Source organism: Dryobates pubescens, chromosome 15 (genome assembly GCF_014839835.1).
Source record: "Dryobates pubescens isolate bDryPub1 chromosome 15, bDryPub1.pri, whole genome shotgun sequence".
Classification (NCBI taxonomy): Eukaryota; Metazoa; Chordata; class Aves; order Piciformes; family Picidae; genus Dryobates; species Dryobates pubescens.
The window spans coordinates 1,121,745-1,130,559 of NC_071626.1; positions in this window are offsets into that span (position 1 = coordinate 1,121,745).

Consider the following 8,815-nt stretch of genomic DNA (forward strand, 5'->3'; position numbering starts at 1 on the left):
TCTTGATGTGACAATCCTAGCCTCCAGCAGCAGAACCAGAGCAGAAGTGGCCCCTGGGCTTCAAAGATGAGACAGCCAGAGGTGGGAGTAGCAGGTCCTGAGCTTTTGCTTCTCTTTGCTGACTTCCCATTAGTTTGTGGTATGTGGGTGACCTTCCCCTGGCCAGTCTGACAGGAGCTCCTGTCTGGAGTGACTTTTAGACACCAGGCTCTGCTGTAAGCAGTGCCAGCAGCACCTGAGCAGCCAGTGCTGTGCATTCCCATGGAACTACTCAGAACCAAGGGAGGGCTGAGAGCACTGACAGTTGGCTACCTGCACAGCTCCTCTCTGCTGCTCCTTGCCAGCTGTGAGGCTGCACACTTCTGACTCCCTCAATTCCTGCCCCCTGTGAACACAAACCACCAGTGTGCAGAACCTGTTACAAACAGCTGCTGATGTTTGCTTAACCACTTACTACAGCCTCTTGCCACTGGTTTTCTCTAGGAGTCTTAGCAAGCCACTTGCTTGAGCACCTGCCCTGCTTCAGTAGCCACAGAGCTGCTGGAGTGGAGGGAAGGGAAGTGCTGAAAAACTTCCTTCCCATCCTTGGGTTTTTTGTGTCTGCATCTTGCCTGGGACCCCAGCCTCTTGCCTGGGACCCCAGCCTCTTGCCTGGGACCCCAGCCTCTTGCCTGGGACCCCAGCTTTTTGCCTCCCTTGGCATTTTTTTATCCCTATTCTCTTCTTCCTCTCCCTCAGAAAAACAGAGGAGAGGAGGGGAAAAAAAAAAGGCTGCAGAAGGTGTTGGTGAGGCAAAGCTGAAGGAGGCTGCAGGAGGGAGTGTTCAGTCAGGCACTTCAGCAGTTATGGTTCTGTGGTCTTGGTTTTCTCCCTCTTTTACTTCAGTGTCCCCTGGAATGTCTCTAGACTGTGGTGTATTTATTGTGCTCTGATGTAAGATGAAGAGTATCTATTAAAACTCCATTTTCCAACAGACAGTGCTCTCAGTGCTCAGTGACTGCCCTTGTCCCCCCAAGTGCTCTTTGTGACCTGCTTGAAGCTGGGGTCAGAGCTCAGCTTTTTCACCAGACTGAGCTATAGAAGAATCACAGACTGGGAGGGGTTGGAAGAGACCTTCAGAGCTCATCCATTCCAAGCCCCCTGCCAGGGAGCATCACCCAGGGCAGGGCACACAGAACACAGCCAGAAGGGGCTTGGAAGGCTCCAGAGCAGGAGACTCCACAGCCTCTCTGGGCAGCCTGCTCCAGGGCTCCAGCAGCCTCACAGGGACAAAGTTTTCCCTCCTGTTCCCCTGGCATCTTGCCCCCAGTGCCCCTTGTGCCTAGCTCTAGCCCTGCACATCTTTATCCCCAGCACTGAGGGCAGCCCTCAGGCTCCTCTGCTCACAGGGAGATGTTCCACTGCCTGCTCCAGCTCTGTGCCTCTGGGATGGACTCTTCCAAGCAGTTCCCTGAGGTCCTTCTTGAGCTAAGGGTCCCAGAATTGGACACAGTATTCCAGAGGTGGCCTCAGCAGGGCAGAGCAGAGGGGCAGGAGAACCTCTCTGACCTACTCACCACAGCCCTTCTAATCCCCTCCAGGACGCCCTTGGCCCCAGGAGCACATTGCTGGCTCTTGGTCATGCTCTTATCCACCAGGACCCCCACCTCCCTTTTCCCTGCTCTCCAACAGGTCAGTCCCCAGCCTGTGCTGGTCCATGGGGTTGTTCTCTCCCAGGTGGAAGACTCTACCCTTCTCCTGGCTGGATTCCATGCCATTCCTCCCAGCCAGCTCTCCAGCCTGTCCAGGCCTGGCTGCGTGGCAGCACAGCCTGAGCGGTGCCAGCCACTGCTCCCCCTTGGGTGCCATCAGCAAACTGGCTGCCAGTGCCCTCTGTGCCCTCAGCCAGGGTGCTGGTGAATAGCCCTGGTCCCAGTACCAACCCCTGAGGGACTCCACAGGCCTCCAACTGGAGTCTGCCCCATTGACCACAACTCTCTGACTTCTCTCCCTCAAGCAGCTCACATCCCCCTCACTGCCTGCCTGTGCAGACAGCACTTCCTCAGCAGAGCTGCCAGGAGGCAGTGGGAGATGGTGTCAGATGCCCTCCTCAGATCAAGACAGCCCACAGCCACTGCTCTACCTGCTCTACCCTCCTCTGTCCACCTGGTGATGTCCTCAGCAAGGGTTGTAGGTTGGTCAAACATGACTTCCCCCTGGAAAGGCCTGGAGCAGCCTGGGCTGCTGTGAGGTGTCCCTGCCCATGGCAGGGGGGTTGGAACTGGAGGAGCTTTCAGGTCCCTTCCAAGCCAACCCCTTCTGTGACTGGAGGGGTTTTGGTTGGTGCTTTCTTGGGGGGGTTGGGATTTTGTTGCTGTTGTTCCTTTCCCCCCCTGTGTCCAAATCTGCCTGGTTCAGTACAAGAGCTCCCTACTTGTTTGCAGGTTGGACAATTGCCAGTCCAATGCAGCTGATAGATGGATTAAGCTCTGGCAGTGGTGCAGTGTGAGCATGGCACAGCATGAGTCACTCCATGGCTCTGGGATGGATCTAGCAGCAGGTATGGCAGCTTTCCTGTCACAGCATGCAGGAAGACTTTCAAGCCTGAAGGTCATGAGAAGAGGGGAATCAAGCAGTGTAACTGCCTCAGCTGTGGGGATTTGCAAGCTCCCCTCAGCACTTACAGTGAGGAGTAGGGTGAGTGAGGAGGCCAGCTCTCCACTTGTCTGCAGGGCAGAAAGCTAAGGGTGAAGCTGCTCTGATTTCAGAGGTGGTGGTGGAAGCTGTCAGCTGAACAGCACCCACTGCATGACCTGTGCTGGGAAAGGGGATTGCACCCCTGGGTGACTCACCTGGGTAGCTCTGTTGCTAGGGAGTGTCCCTGTTGATCACCCAGACACTGACTCCTCCGGGAGTCAGAGAGCCATAGGATGGGTTGGGTTGGAAGGGACCTTAGAGCTCAGCCAGCTCCAAGCCCCTGCCCTGGGCAGGGACCCCTCCCACCAGCCCAGGCTGCTCAGGGCCTCATCCAGCCTGGCCCTGACCAGCTCCAGGGAGGGAAGAGCCCCTGGGCAGCACAGTGGTTCCTGTGTATCACAGCCTGTGAGGCTCCCCAGAGATGGAGCCAAGGGTGCTGTGCACCAGGCACTTTCATTTGCTTTGTTTAGAAGAGGGAGATAGAAATGACCTCCCAGGAGGAAACTCAGCTGTCTGGAGTCCTTCTGGCTCTCTGCTGTAGGCTGGGCTCTTGCCTTCAGAGTTGCTGTGAAGGAGCAGTTTGGGTTCTGCCCCCAAAGGGTGCCCAGGCTGATGCCCAGGAGCTCTGTAGCCAGGCTTGCAAGGCATGGAGGAGTTCTGGGCGATCTTTGGGTGCTGCTTGCTGTAGCAGCTGAGCTGCTCTCAGCCCCAGTGCCTGCTCTGCCTTCAGAGGTGCTGCTGTGGTTCTACCATCAGCTGCTGGTGGTGGTGAGAGGCCACACTGAAGGCTCAGGAGGGGTGCTGAGGCATTTCTGGAGGGGTGTCCGTGGGCTCGTGCCCCAGGGGCTGTTGTTAAAGGTGGGCTGGTCACAGGAGGAGACAGCAAGGTGAGTCCAGGGGCATTCTTCCTCAGCTGCTGTGGCTGTTTGCCTGCCTTAAAGCCAGGTTGTGCCAGAGGTGTACCCAGCAGGCAGGCAAGAAGGAAATGTTTGCTGCCCACCCATCAGGACTGGTGGTTTGGAAACCAGGGCTAGCAGTGGGGGCTGCTCAGTGTGTGCCCCCAGGCAAACAGCAGCTGGTCACAGAGCTCATGCAGAGCCCTCCTAAGCCAGCTCTGAGCAGCAGCTCCTGCTTGCTGGGGGCAGGAAGTGGTTTGAGTGGCTGGTGCACAGCCCAGAGCTGGGGTGACAGCATTCCTTGGCTGGAGCCTTGTCCTGCTCAGGTGGACCCCCTGGCTTCAGTGCCTGCCCTCATGCCTCAGCAGCACTCAGAGCAGAAGGGTGGTGCAAGGAGAGTTCTGAAAAGCCCCAGCCACACTGAACTCCAGGAGTGTTCCAGCCCCTGGGAAGAGGCCATCCCTGCTCAGGGAGGTGCTGGGTAGGAGGTTGGATTTCATCACCTTAGAGGTCTTCTCCAACCTATGCTGTTGGATCTCCCTCTGTGTGTTGTGACACATTCTACCTCCCCAGGACCTCCCTGCTTGGAAAAGACCCTCAAGATCATCAAGTCCAACCACTAGCTAACTCCACCAGGGCCACAACTGCACTGGGGTGCTTCAACTTCACACCACTCATAAGAGGAAACACTGGCACAGCTTGCCCAGGGCTGTGGTTGAGGTCCCATCCTTGGGGATAGTGGAGGTCAGACTTGCTGTGGCCCTGGGCAGCCTGCTCCAGCTGGAGGTGTCCCTGCTGAGTGCAGGGGGTTGGACAAGATGACCTTTGAGGGTCCCCTCCAAGCCAATGCAATGTGTGTGAGGTGCTCTGGTAGGCTCCAGGCAGTAACCTCAATTACAGAGCTGGGGGGTGGGAGCTGCCCACCTGTCAGCAGTCACAGAGGGGAGCTCTGCTCAGCTCTCCCCCTGCAAGGGAGATGGTTTAAAAGCAGGCTGAGCACTGGCAGTGCTCTCCAAGCTGGGGTGGGTGTCAGGCATGGCCTCAAGGGGGTTGTGTGGTGCCCAGCTGAAGAGAAAGAAATCCATTCCTAGTCAGAGGGGAGAGAGGACAGCAGGCTGGGGAGGAGCCTGAGCCACTGGTGGTGGCAGGAAGGGGCCAGGCTCTTGTCACTGCTGCCCTGTGACAGGACAAGAGGCAATGGACAGACTGCAGCCCAGGAGGCTCCACCTCAGCAGGAGGAGAAACTTCTTTGGTGTGAGGCTGCTGGAGCCTGGAGCAGGCTGCCCAGAGGGGCTGCGGAGTCTCCTGCTCTGGAGCCCTTCCAGCCCCACCTGGCTGTGTTCCTGTGTGCCCTGCCCTGGGTGATGCTCCCTGGCAGGGGTTGGACTGGAGGCTCTCCAGAGTCCTCTCCATTCTGTGACTGTTTGTTTGCCACTCAGTAACTACATCATCCACAGGACTAGTTTAGATTTTATTCTAGTAGTTCTCAGATATAAAAAGTCAAAATTATTACATCAATCTTTGAAGAAAATCCATGCAAGCAGCTCCAATGTTTACAGCTTCATTTGCCCTCCCCCCTGCCCTCCCCCTTCACACCCCCTGTCGTGATTCAAGCCCAGCGTTTGCCTCGGGCTTCTTCCCAGCACATTGACAGACCACTGCTAGGCTAAGTCAGGGGTGCAGTAAGCACCAAAAGATTCCCTCCCCTCCCCCCCCCACCTAAACAGCCTCTCTGCAACCCCTCAGTGCTCCTTGTGGGGTTTCAAAGCCCTTCCTTCAGGCTCCAGCTGATTTTTGTTTGCTACCACCAGCACCTAGCTCATGATCGACTCACCAACAGCCAGGACAGAGCAGTGCTGGGCAGGAGTGCAGCTGCCCACCTGCCCCTTGCCTTTCTCTGCTGGGCAGCTCAATCTGAGCTGAGTTCATGCCATGGGGGGGGGAAAAGTGAAGAACAGACCCAAAAGTGCTCTGTAAGGAAGAGCTTTGGCCCAGCTGAACAGAGATGCAGGTGGAAAACAAACACACCCCAACACAAAGCTTCTGTTCCAAGTGTCAGGTTAACCCCCCCCAGCCTTTAGCACTCCTGAGCCCTTCTGTCACCATCTGCTCAGCACAGAAGCCACCCTGCAGCGTTGCTCCCCTCTGGCACACCTGAAGTGCTCTCAATTGCCCCTCTGAAAGGGAGGTTAGAAATCAAACCAAGCTGATCTCTGAGGGTCCCTTCCAAGCCTTAACACTCTGTGATGCTGAAGGCTGCACAGAGACTGAAGAGGTTTTTACACAACAGAAAAAAAAGGAACCCCAAGACATCATAAAAAAGGAGCTGGCACTACTGAGCAGCTCAGAGGTGTGAGCAGCAAAAAATAACCACCCCAATATTTATAGGCAATCAGCTCTCAGCTTGTTAGCAACAGCCAATACTGTACAGTTTTTACATCATTATCAAATACATCATTCAGGAGTTACAAAAGAAGATCATGCAGGACACTAACTCTCACACAAGCTTGGGCTGCTTTCCTCCCAAGAATCTCAAGGGGAGACAGAGGCATTTTTGAGAGTAAGAACTCAAAGCCCTGGGGTCCTGTCCTCAAACCCCTGGCTCACTGTTCTCAAAGCCCTGGGGTCCTGATCTCAAACCCCTGGCTCACTGTTCTCAAAGCCCTGGGGTCCTGATCTCAAACCCCTGGCTCACTGTTCTCAAAGCCCTGGGGTCCTGTTCTCAAACCCCTGGCTCACTGTTCTCAAAGCCCTGGGGTCCTGTTCTTAAACCCCTGGCTCACTGTTCTCAAAGCCCTGGGGTCCTGTCCTCAAACCCCTGGCTCACTATTCTCCAACCCTTGGCTCACTGTTCTCCAAGCCCTTAGCTTCCTGGTTTAGCTTTCCCAGGTTATCCTATTCCAAGCAAGCCTGCAGGTGTTTGCTCAGTGGAAGTGTTCCTCCAAGTGAGCAGAAAAGGGAGCTCAAGGACTGACTCCTAAAGGCAGCTTTAGAGCCAGAGCCCCCCCAGCCTGCTCTGGGCATGATTGGAACCAGCAGCCATTCTGCAGTGTGCTCAGCTCCACCTTCTGTTTCACCTGGCAGGAAAAAAAGTGCTTTTGCTAGAGCAGAGCTAAAGCAGCATGCTGAGCAAATGCTGCCATGGCAGGGGGGCTGCAACTGGGTGAGCTTCCAGCTCCCTTCCAACCCAGACCCTTCTGTGAGGCCTCAGTCTGGCTCATGAAGCACTGGAGCGCACCACTGAGATGCCAACACTGCAGGGCTGGAGAAGCTGCTGGCCACACTGCCACCTCTGGGTGCAGCTGAACAGGGACTTGTGTTCCTTCCCCTTCTGTCAGTTCCCTGGCCTGGGAGGTGGAGGGATGGGCAGCAGCCTCCCACCCAGCACTCAGCTTCGTGGCAAGAGCTGAGCCCCCAGCTGCCTGCCTGCTCTGCCCCCTGCCCTGTGGCACAGGACTGGGTTTTCCTAAGCAGTTTAACCTGTGGCAACAGCTTGCTTTTTCTCCTTTATTTTGTGGTTTTGTGTTGGTTTTTCTTTTTCCTCCTAAAAAAGTGTAACAGCACAAAAAATTCATAGCAGCATTTTACACCAGTTGTCTTACAAAAGTAGAAGTTAACCATTTGTGGCTTGAGTAACAAAAGGCTTAAATTACATCTCTCTCCCTCCCCTTGTACACCCACTATGTACTGCTTGGGCTATTTACAGAAGGGCTGGGTGAGCTTCACCCAGATCCCAGGGCAGACAGGAGGTCAGGGCCTACCCTCCAGCCCTCTCTTGGTCTGGCCAGAGAGGAGGCGCAGCTGGGGTTAGATCCTGGGGACACTACAGCAGGAGCAGGATGTGACTGGAGTTGTGTTCTTGGAGGAGAAGACCCCCCACACACACAGACACTGAGGGTGAGCCCCTGCTAAAAACATTAAGACCAACAGTGGGGTTAGTTTTCATCTTTTTGGCTGAAAAAGAGAAAAGAACAGAGACAGTGGAAGAGGTTGTGGATGGAGGTGTTGAGGGCCAGGCTGGATGAGGCCTGGAGCAGCCTGGGCTGGTGCAGGGGCTTGGAGCTGGGTGAGCTTTGGGCTCCCTTCCAACCCAGCCCATTCCACGACTCTCCAAGGTGCAAGCTGTGCCTCATGGATTCCAGCTAAGCTTATCTGCAGAGGCCAAGCTCCCAGTGGCAGCATGATGGACAAGCACTAAAGAAAGGAAAGCATTTGTACCTTCAGCTGGGACAGAACCACTGAGCACTGCTGAAGAATGAACTGAAACCCAGGGCTCTCAGCACAGCTGCCCAGTAGGACAGGAGCACTATTTCTCATCTAGGGTAAATACCAACCCAGCTGTCTCCAAGCCTGAGAGGTACCACTGGCAGAGCTCCTGCTGGCCAAGACACCTCAGCAGATGCTTGCACTGGACAGCTCTGTCACCTCCTGCAGCTGCTCCTTGGGTGAGTCTTGCTTCCCCCCAGCCATTTGCACACCACAGCAGCCTGCAGGAACCCTCCACACAGGATGCTTCTCCTTGGAGAGAAGGCTTTGGAACCAAACACTGATCACAATGACAGAAGAGGATAAAAATAACCCCAGTGGGGGAAGGTGGGATCTCCAGTGCTTTTCATGGAGGTCTGACAGCTCAGCAGCTGTGATGAAACAAAGTGACAGTGGAAGGTTGGGTAGCTGCAAGACAAAGCTGTTCTTGCTCCAGTAATAGCTGGAGCAGAAGAGGCTGAGGGAGACCTCATTGCTCTCCACAACTCCCTGAAAGGAGGCTGCAGTGAGGTGGGGGCTGGGCTCTGCTCCCTAGCATCAGGTGATAGGAGAGGAAATGGCCTGGAATTGTGCCAGGGGAGGCTTAGGTTGGAGATGAGGAAAAATGTCTTTGCTGCAGGAGTGGTCAGGGATTGGCACAGGCTGCCCAGGGAGGTGGTGGAGTCCCCAGCCCTGGAGGTGCTCCAGAACCCTGTGGCCATGGCACTTGGGGCCATGGTTTGGTGTCCATGGTGGGGCTGGGTTGGTGGCTGGCCTGGATGATCCAAACCAACCTATCCCAGGATTGTATGACAGGAAGATTGCATAGGACAAGGCAACCTTTAGGATAAGTGAGGCCAGCAGTGCTTGGTGTGGGAACCTTGGCTGTGCTGGGCTGCAGGGGATGAGTGCTTTAGTGCAGCCACACTTCTGCATCTCTGCCTCCAAGCACAGCTCCACTGCCCCAAAGCCTGCAGCTGTGGGTCCCAAAGCAAAGG